Source organism: Rhipicephalus sanguineus, chromosome 6 (assembly GCF_013339695.2).
Source record: "Rhipicephalus sanguineus isolate Rsan-2018 chromosome 6, BIME_Rsan_1.4, whole genome shotgun sequence".
Lineage (NCBI taxonomy): Eukaryota > Metazoa > Arthropoda > Arachnida > Ixodida > Ixodidae > Rhipicephalus > Rhipicephalus sanguineus.
Genome location: NC_051181.1, coordinates 174,861,497 through 174,869,481, shown reverse-complemented (window position 1 = coordinate 174,869,481; position 7,985 = coordinate 174,861,497). Strand labels below are relative to the sequence as shown.

Below are 7,985 nucleotides of genomic sequence, written 5' to 3'. Positions count from 1 at the left end.
TACACAGTTGCAGCTCTGCTGTTTTTCTGCCATGCAGGTACCTATGGCACTCAGACAAAGCCTAAAAACTGCATGCTTGGATTGGGGCACCGCTTTAAAATGTGAAGTGTAAATATGCTGACAGGAAGACAATGCTGTGGAAAGGGGCAATACTGCTATTTATTAAAGTTCTCCACACACCTGGATTCTGCATTTGGCATATATCCATTCCAGGCAAAGAAATAAGATTATCATAATTTCTTTGTAACAGTTTGATCCATCTTGTACTTATTTAAGTCTTCACAAATCTGCAAAAAAAAAACAAAAGAGCGTAAGACAATACAATATTGTGCTCTTCGTGGAGAGACTATATAACACTACTTACGATGGGACGTTTAGGCAATGGAGGTTTAACCTACAGTACTCAGGCTGTTAGTATGTAATGAGCGGCCACAGCAGAATATAGAATTGAAAGAGTAGAGTGATTTCAGACAATGATCTTCTCACGGCACCTTTATATGAAAGAATAAATCGGTTATAAAGAGACAGTTGTCTGAGTACCTCCGTCTGTGCTTTACTTCTATCATCAGCCTTAACATGTCCGCTCTGAAACAAGGCATCTCCAACTTTCCTTCTATAAACCGTTACCAAGTAGCTGCACCAGCCTCAGCGCTCTATATTTCATAATTTCAGCTTCCCGTGTCCTTCGTGTCTCCACTACAACACTTGCTACTGCTTCGAATCCACACCTTCATCCAAAGTGACGATCTGTTTATTTTTTACACTTAATGCACTTCCCATTCATATATTTTTCTTGCTTTCAGCGACTATATCATTACCAGCATTTTTCTCATAGTTTATTCGGTTCTCTTCCGGCCCTTTCATGTTAATTTTTCATTTAATCTCGAATGCATGTATTATCCTGTCCTATATAGTTGAGTACTGGCAAGACATAGCTTGTGCAAGCCTTCGTCCTGACAGATACTGGAAAGCCGCGACTATGAGTACCAGCGAAGTGTATTTCACGGGATTCTTAGCTTCTTTATTATTTCACTCTTATTGGCTTAGTTAATGGTAACTCCATGGCCAAAGCAAATGAATTTATTTATCAGTTCTATTCTTTCATGTCTTAGCGTTAACAGATGTTCTATTACTTACCATTTGAACATTACGTTTTCTTCCAACTCCTTGTTAGGACCACCCTAGTGTTTCACTTTTTTTGTTTCACCATCAACCTCTGAAGCTGTCTCGTGATTCAAAAAATAAAACGTTATCATCACAAAATTTCAAATCGCTCATAGCTTCACTATAAATTTTTATTTAAAAACTCTCCAATGCCATTTCTCTGATGCCTCCTGTAAGTATGCAGTGAATACCATTGCATAAGTAGTCGCTCTATACCTGACACTTTTGCTAATTGCAATTTTCCCACTTTTTCGAGGGGAACTAAGCTTGGGCACAGTCACAATAGATATTTGACATATGCCTCATCTGCAGTCTAGTTGCTAAACGATAGACCGCCTATTTACATTGCATGAAGTCCACAAACATTTTGCCTTCTAAACAGGCAACGCAGCTGTTCTCAGCCACTGCACATCAACTACTGTCAACTTCTGATGAGTGTAATGAAAACGAAGTAGGTAGACGACGCTAACAATACTGTGTGAACGTAAATTTAACAATAAGAGGTAGAAAACTAATGCGGCTAGGAAAGCTATCCAGATGACAAAGTAATCAATGCACCCCTCAGTAATCTAACAGTAGAAAAGTTATAAGGAGAATGTCCGAGAACAAAATGGCACAGGCCTAATTAGTTTATCCCTCGTGGTTTCTATGTTGCTCTAAACCAACATTTCCCTCTCGAAGTGTCTTCATAGCAACATTGGCCAGCAAAATAACTTTAGGCTAGGTTGTATTTGCAACATTGTGCATCCATACAGAACTCCTGGAAAATGCACAATTGGCATCTCCAGCATTAGCTACTCGGGCATAGAGCGAACCAAGCTGCCCAAAAAAATGTGTTTAGAATGTTGGCTTTATTTTGGTTCACTTATAAGGCTAGACTTTAGCCAGAAGTTTTAACATGTGAAGTTCGTTTGTTGTAGTAGTAGGATGGACAACTGCTATGGTCCGTTGTATTCAATACTTCTACCTCAAGGAAATGCAGCCAGGAATTATGCTACTCACCTAAACATTCCATTCAGAATCCATGAATGTTTTGTCAAACTGAAGACTTTTGGGTTGTCCTTCCTTGCCTTTTTGTCAGCCTTGCTTCCATGATCTACGTTAATACCAGAGGTGCCCTGTACTTAAAGTAGGAAGAAACAATGCTAAATATTGCAGTAATGAAGCTGCCCATGAGCTTGTACCCAGATTCGTAGTAATTTCCAAAATACATTCCAAAAGTTATGCAGGTTCTAAATGTTGAAATTTTGTGTCTAAACGCTATCCATAAATTTTGTTTATACAGATATTGCTCCTTCTTATAAATCACCGAATCTAGCATAAATCTTAACCACTAATCTGCAGCAACGTTTCACTGTACTAGTACTGATTTTATGCTGCAGCAGTGGCTTAGTGATTAAAGCATCTCCCTGACATGCGCATGATTTTCATGTTATGACTTCTCATTTATGTTCGTCATACAGTCATGTTACGCCATACCAATTTTGGTGCACATTCGATTAACCAAGCGACCAGGAGAGCACAAAGTCGTAGGCGGCTAGATAGATAGATAGATAGATAGATAGATAGATAGATAGATAGATAGATAGATAGATAGATAGATAGATAGATAGATAGATAGATAGATAGATAGATAGATAGATAGATAGATAGATAGATAGATAGATAGATAGATAGATAGATAGATAGATAGATAGATAGATAGATAGATAGATAGATAGATAGATAAGCTCAAAGTCGCAGAAGTTCGCTAAGAAATGCTTCGCATTTAAAAATTACACCATTTCCCGCTAAAGGGGACCATGAGACGATGCGAAGCCGGAGCACTTGCACGATTGTGTTCCGTTGGCGTTCTTCGGGCATGCTACCGACCTCGCGTCGTGGAACGCGAAGAGGAACGCTACGCGCGTCTTGTCTTCCCTCTAGCCTGGCCGTTAATTCTCACAGGGCGAGCGGGGAACGTAGTCGGCAAGCGTGCGAGAGGGGGGCAGCGTAGGAGAGGAGAGAGAGGGGGAGGGGACGCGCATGCGCTGGTGCTAATCGCGGCGTTGCGCAGAATTTCGGCATGTCTAGCCCGCGTTTCAGAGGAAGAGTGGAGAGGGGGAAAGGGGAGAGGGAAAGTGGAGAGGAGACAGGGGAGATGGGGAGGGGAGAGCGGAAGGGGAGAGAGTGAGTAGAGAGGGTATGCGCATGCGCAGTAAGGGTGGTCACGCCGCACACCACCACCACCACCACCACCACCGGATTGAACTCCGCCATAAGATACTTCGCATCTAATATCTAAGAGCGTCTGATTCTCCATTGTCGACACTTTCAGCGCATTTCTCAAGCACAAAGACGCAACAACTGTGACAGTTGTTAGTTCACGCTTGTCCGGTGTATATCTGTGCGTTCTTTTCGGGCGTCCTTCGTTGTGCTTCAGCAGCGCGCTGCAAGTATCGATCTGCTTGTCGTTCTTCGTGTGGCATTCCAATTTCTTGCTAACACATTCATTGCTTCGCCTTTGCGGCGAAACTGTGACTTTTGGTCCCTAATCGTCTTAAGATGACTGCCACTACAAAAAAATAATTATGAAGGCAGCGAGGAAAACATTCCGTGTCCCGCATTTTTTAACATTTTCGACACATTTCACGAAACAGCCTGTATACGAAAATAATGAAACGATCACTATACCATCATGATGACTGTTGTCATTTTTCTATGACCCGCCAGTCATGCTCGTCCTACAGTAATCTCCTCCCACGCCGATTTCGGCATATACAGGTTAATGGCACAGATAAAAGAGCCACAGTATGGCCGAGAGAGCGAAGCAACGATTGCGATAGCAACCAACTGAAATCTTATATGAAGTAAGGGTAGCAGCTAACTCCCTTAGGATGCGATCTCGCCTAACTCTACAAGATGCTGCTGCGAAGTAGTATCGCCGCTCTAGGGAGCGAAGCGGCTGTCGTGTCGCCTCACCACAAAGTTAGCGGTGAGAGCGCAGCACGACAGACATCAGCCGCATAATGATGTCTGTCGAAGTTGGCAGTTGCTGCCCAAGCGATGCAGCCTCCTACACTCGTGCTCCTTCGCCCCACAGCGCCGGCCAGTGCACTTCATCTCTGCATGAGCCACGCCCGCCTGCAGGCTTCGCAAGCTTTCGCTCGCACACAAAACAGACAAGCACGGGAGGACGTTATCAATTTGAATTTTATACAGAACATGACGGAACATGAAAAGGAAAAGGACCAGCTTGTCCTTTATCTGCTAAAAGTAATTTATACTTGACGGACTAATCATACCAGCCAGGAACTACCTGTCGCAAGCGAAAATATCTATATGGCGATACGAATGAAGGAAAGAAGTGTTAATTTTAAGGGCTCGTTTCTTTCTTATACACAATATTAATTGAGAACTAACAGACAATAATGCCAGGAAAGTATAGGTGATGTTTTAGTAGTAAATGTAAGGTAACTGTGCAGAAAGAAAAGTGGACGAAAAGATAGCTTGCGCGGGCAGGGACCGAACCTGCGACCTTCGAATAAACGCGTCCGATGCTCTACCAACTGAGCTACCGCGTCGCCCCCCCCCCGTCCACTTATAGTGTGGTATATGTGCATTTTTAACGTGGGAGCGTCAGTCAGCGCTGCCAGTAGCCATGACGGCGAGTGTGGAACACTCTTTTTCTGCCTGTTGGATCACGTAGCACGTGAACTTCACTACGAGCTGGCAGCTAACCAATAATCCCTCGCATACCACCTGGAAAGCATCAAGTCTGCCAGAACGAGGACCTCGCTATGAATGAAGGAAAGAAGTGTAATTTTAAGGGCTTGTTTTCTTGTTATACACAATATTAATGAGAACTAACAGGACACTAATGCCGAGGAAAGTATAGGGATGTTTTTGTAGTAAAATGTAAGGTAATTGTGATAAAGAAAAGTGGACGAAAAGATAGCTTGCCGCGGGCAGGGACCGAACCTGCGACCTTCGAATACGTCTCCGATGCTCTACCAACTGAGGCTACCGCGGCGGCCATCCCCCCGTCCACTTTATAGTGTATATATGGCATTTTTAACGTGGGAGGTCAGTCAGCGCTGCCAGTGGCTATGACGGCGAGTGTGGAACACTCTTTTTCTGCCTGTTGGCGTCACGTAGCACGTGAACTTATTACGAGCTGGCAGCTGACCAATAATCCCTCGCATACCACCTGAAAGCATCAAGTCTGCCAGAACGAGACCCTGAACTGAGTATCACACAGTATAAAAAAGGTAGCTGGAAATTACAAAGTTAAGGTGTGTTTTTTGGCCAAGAACAAAATCGGAGGTGTGTGTGCTTTGGTTGACCAGAAATGTGAGAAACTGAAAAGTGTACAGGAAGGCTACTGTGTGGTTAAACACAAGCACCAGGTTGTTAAAGGTTGCAAACAATGTAGTGTACAATATTCCTTTGACGTGTGCTCATGTGTGTAGGGCAGCTCAGATGTATAAACACCAGGTAAGAGAACATATGTCGTGAAAGGGCCCTAACACACGTTTAGCGTTGATTGCAATGAGTGCTCATGCACGCCTTGTTTAGTAGCACCACCATTATACAAGCAACGCAACACTTCGGGGAAGATAGTGGAGGCTTTTAGATTGACAAGCAAAAATCACAGCATATCCACGGAGTGAATGATGATATGGGCGAAGTCGGAGTCTGACCGTGAATCTTCCGGAATTCTGCCCGTACACCTACCGACGTGAGATCGGGCGCGTTTATACTAAAGGTCGATGAGTAGCGTTGCAGCTCACTTTAATTTTACATTGCTGTGATTTTCATGTTTAGAAAACCATTGCTAGAAAAACACCTTGCGTCTTTCGTTGCAGCTGGCGCTTTTTCGTTTTGCTTTAGAAACATCTGGCGTTCTTTCGTTTTGTTTTTCAAAACATCTGGCGTCTTTCGTTGGTTTTTATTTCATCAATCACGGCGTTTTGAACAAAATTTTTATTGTTTAATCACGCACAGGAGAAATCTCAAGCACTACCTTGGAGGTAAAATGGCTGCTAATGGGAATGAGAGCAGAAGAAGTCGGCTTTTATCACTTAACTTACAGAGACAGAAGAATTCGGCTTTTAGTTAACGCGCACGCTGCGATTTTTAGTCAACAACGCACAGGGATCTCCCCCCGGCACCACCTTGGAGGTCAAAGGGTAAGACTTGTTACTCATTACGAGCACGACGAGGGACAACGGGTGCCGCTTAAAGCTTCGCCCCTAAAGGCGAAAAATGTGTTAGCCACCTTTCCGTTGCTTTGCTTGAGAAAGAATCTTGCTGTTGTGATCTGTATGATAAGGCATGTGATCACGAGATGTGCCATGTGCGCTTCTGACAAGGTTTTTAGGCCAAATCGCACAGAGCGAAGGGGTGTCAGGTGAGGTTTTCGAAAAAATAAAGCATTTGTTAGATTGCGCTCGTCGTTGCGTATCTCTTCCTTGTCTCCGTGTGCTTGTGCGAATCCGTGAAGGTTGTCTGCTTGCTTTTGCAAGTATCTGCACATTAAAATATTTGATATAGTTGAATCTTGATGGCATCAGTTGCATGTTCCGGAGTTTTTTGAGGAAGGAAACCTTAACTGTGGTAACTGTGGGGTAGACACAGTTAAGGAAAACCTTAACTGTGTCTCGCAAATGTCGTACCGTATTTATTCAAATCTAAGCCGAGTGAGTGAGTGGAGTGAATAAAACTTATTACGAGATCCGGCATGTTTGTGGTCCGGGCTAGACCGCACAGGTAGAACCAGGAGACCTTGTCTCCCTATAGCCTCCTTGGCCTGCTGGATGGCCATCTTTGGTCTTCGACCTCCGAGCTGAGCAGCACTAGCCACCGCTCCCGGAGGGCCTCAGGAAACTTGTTGATAGGTTGGGGCATTCCACAGTATATTTTTATACGAAGCCCTTTCTGTTGTGCATAGTTTGCATTTGTTGTCCGGGTATAGGTGTGGATAGCTCTGTGGAGGTGCACAGGGTGGGTAGGGTTTGTTTGTAGCTGTCGGAATTCAGATGCTGTTCCTGTCTAGACTCGGGTGAGGTGCGGGAAGACGCGCCTCGGCTCTCTGTAGTGTTGTGTTGTGTGTATTCTGTGTAGCTTGTAAATCTGTCTTGTGTGGTACGTCGGCGCCGCCGGGATGTTCACCGAGGGGTCCGTTCGGGTTGCGCGGCGGGTTATTTCTCGCGACAACTCATGGCCATCTCGTTCGGATTGGAGGTATCAGTCTCTGTGTGCGCCGGGAACCATATTAGGTATTTGGGTTCATCTACTTTTCTTAGTTCTTGGCTATTAACGAGGGATTCTGAGGGCTTGTTGCGAAATCCGTCCTTGCGTAAAATTTCGGATAGCTACTTGCGAGTCACTCAGTATGAATTGTGTTTGTTAGAGGTGATAGCCATGGCTATGGCTACCTCTCAGCATCCTCTATCTTGTTGGTTCTGACAGTGCACGCGTTAATACACATGCCCGACGTGTCAATCGCGACAGCAGTGTGGGCCTTGTGTTCAGGTATGGGCTAAGCATCTACGAAAAGAGATTGACTGTTTGTGCCGTGGGCTTTGAGCAGTACATTGGCTCTGTGTCTTCTGCGGGCCGCGTTCGCGATAGGGGTCATGTTTTTCGGTATCGCGGTTCGCGACGATCTTAGTAGCTCTGAGTGTTTGGGATGTCATGTTTGATACCATGTTGTGCATGATACATGATTCCTAATTTGTCATTATGGTCTTCCCGTTTTGGTTGCTGTGAACCGTTCAAGCTGGGGATATGCGCTGAGCTTCCGCTATCTCTTCAAGGGTATTAGTATTCCTAGCTGA

At 44.5% G+C, this 7,985-nt stretch overlaps 1 long non-coding RNA gene across 2 annotated transcripts; it reads right to left on the bottom strand.

Annotated features, from left to right (window-relative positions):
- Positions 1 to 215: 215 nt before the first annotated feature.
- LOC119395545 (uncharacterized) lies at positions 216 to 2,282 on the bottom strand. Of its 2 annotated transcripts, none has more exons than XR_005184234.2 (4): positions 2,167 to 2,282; positions 1,138 to 1,222; positions 365 to 491; positions 216 to 287 (listed from the first exon to the last, which is right to left on the bottom strand). It is a non-coding gene; the product is annotated as an uncharacterized LOC119395545 (long non-coding RNA). The 2 variants fall into 2 exon arrangements; XR_005184235.2 differs by having other exon boundaries at positions 365 to 408.
- Positions 2,283 to 7,985: the final 5,703 nt, after the last annotated feature.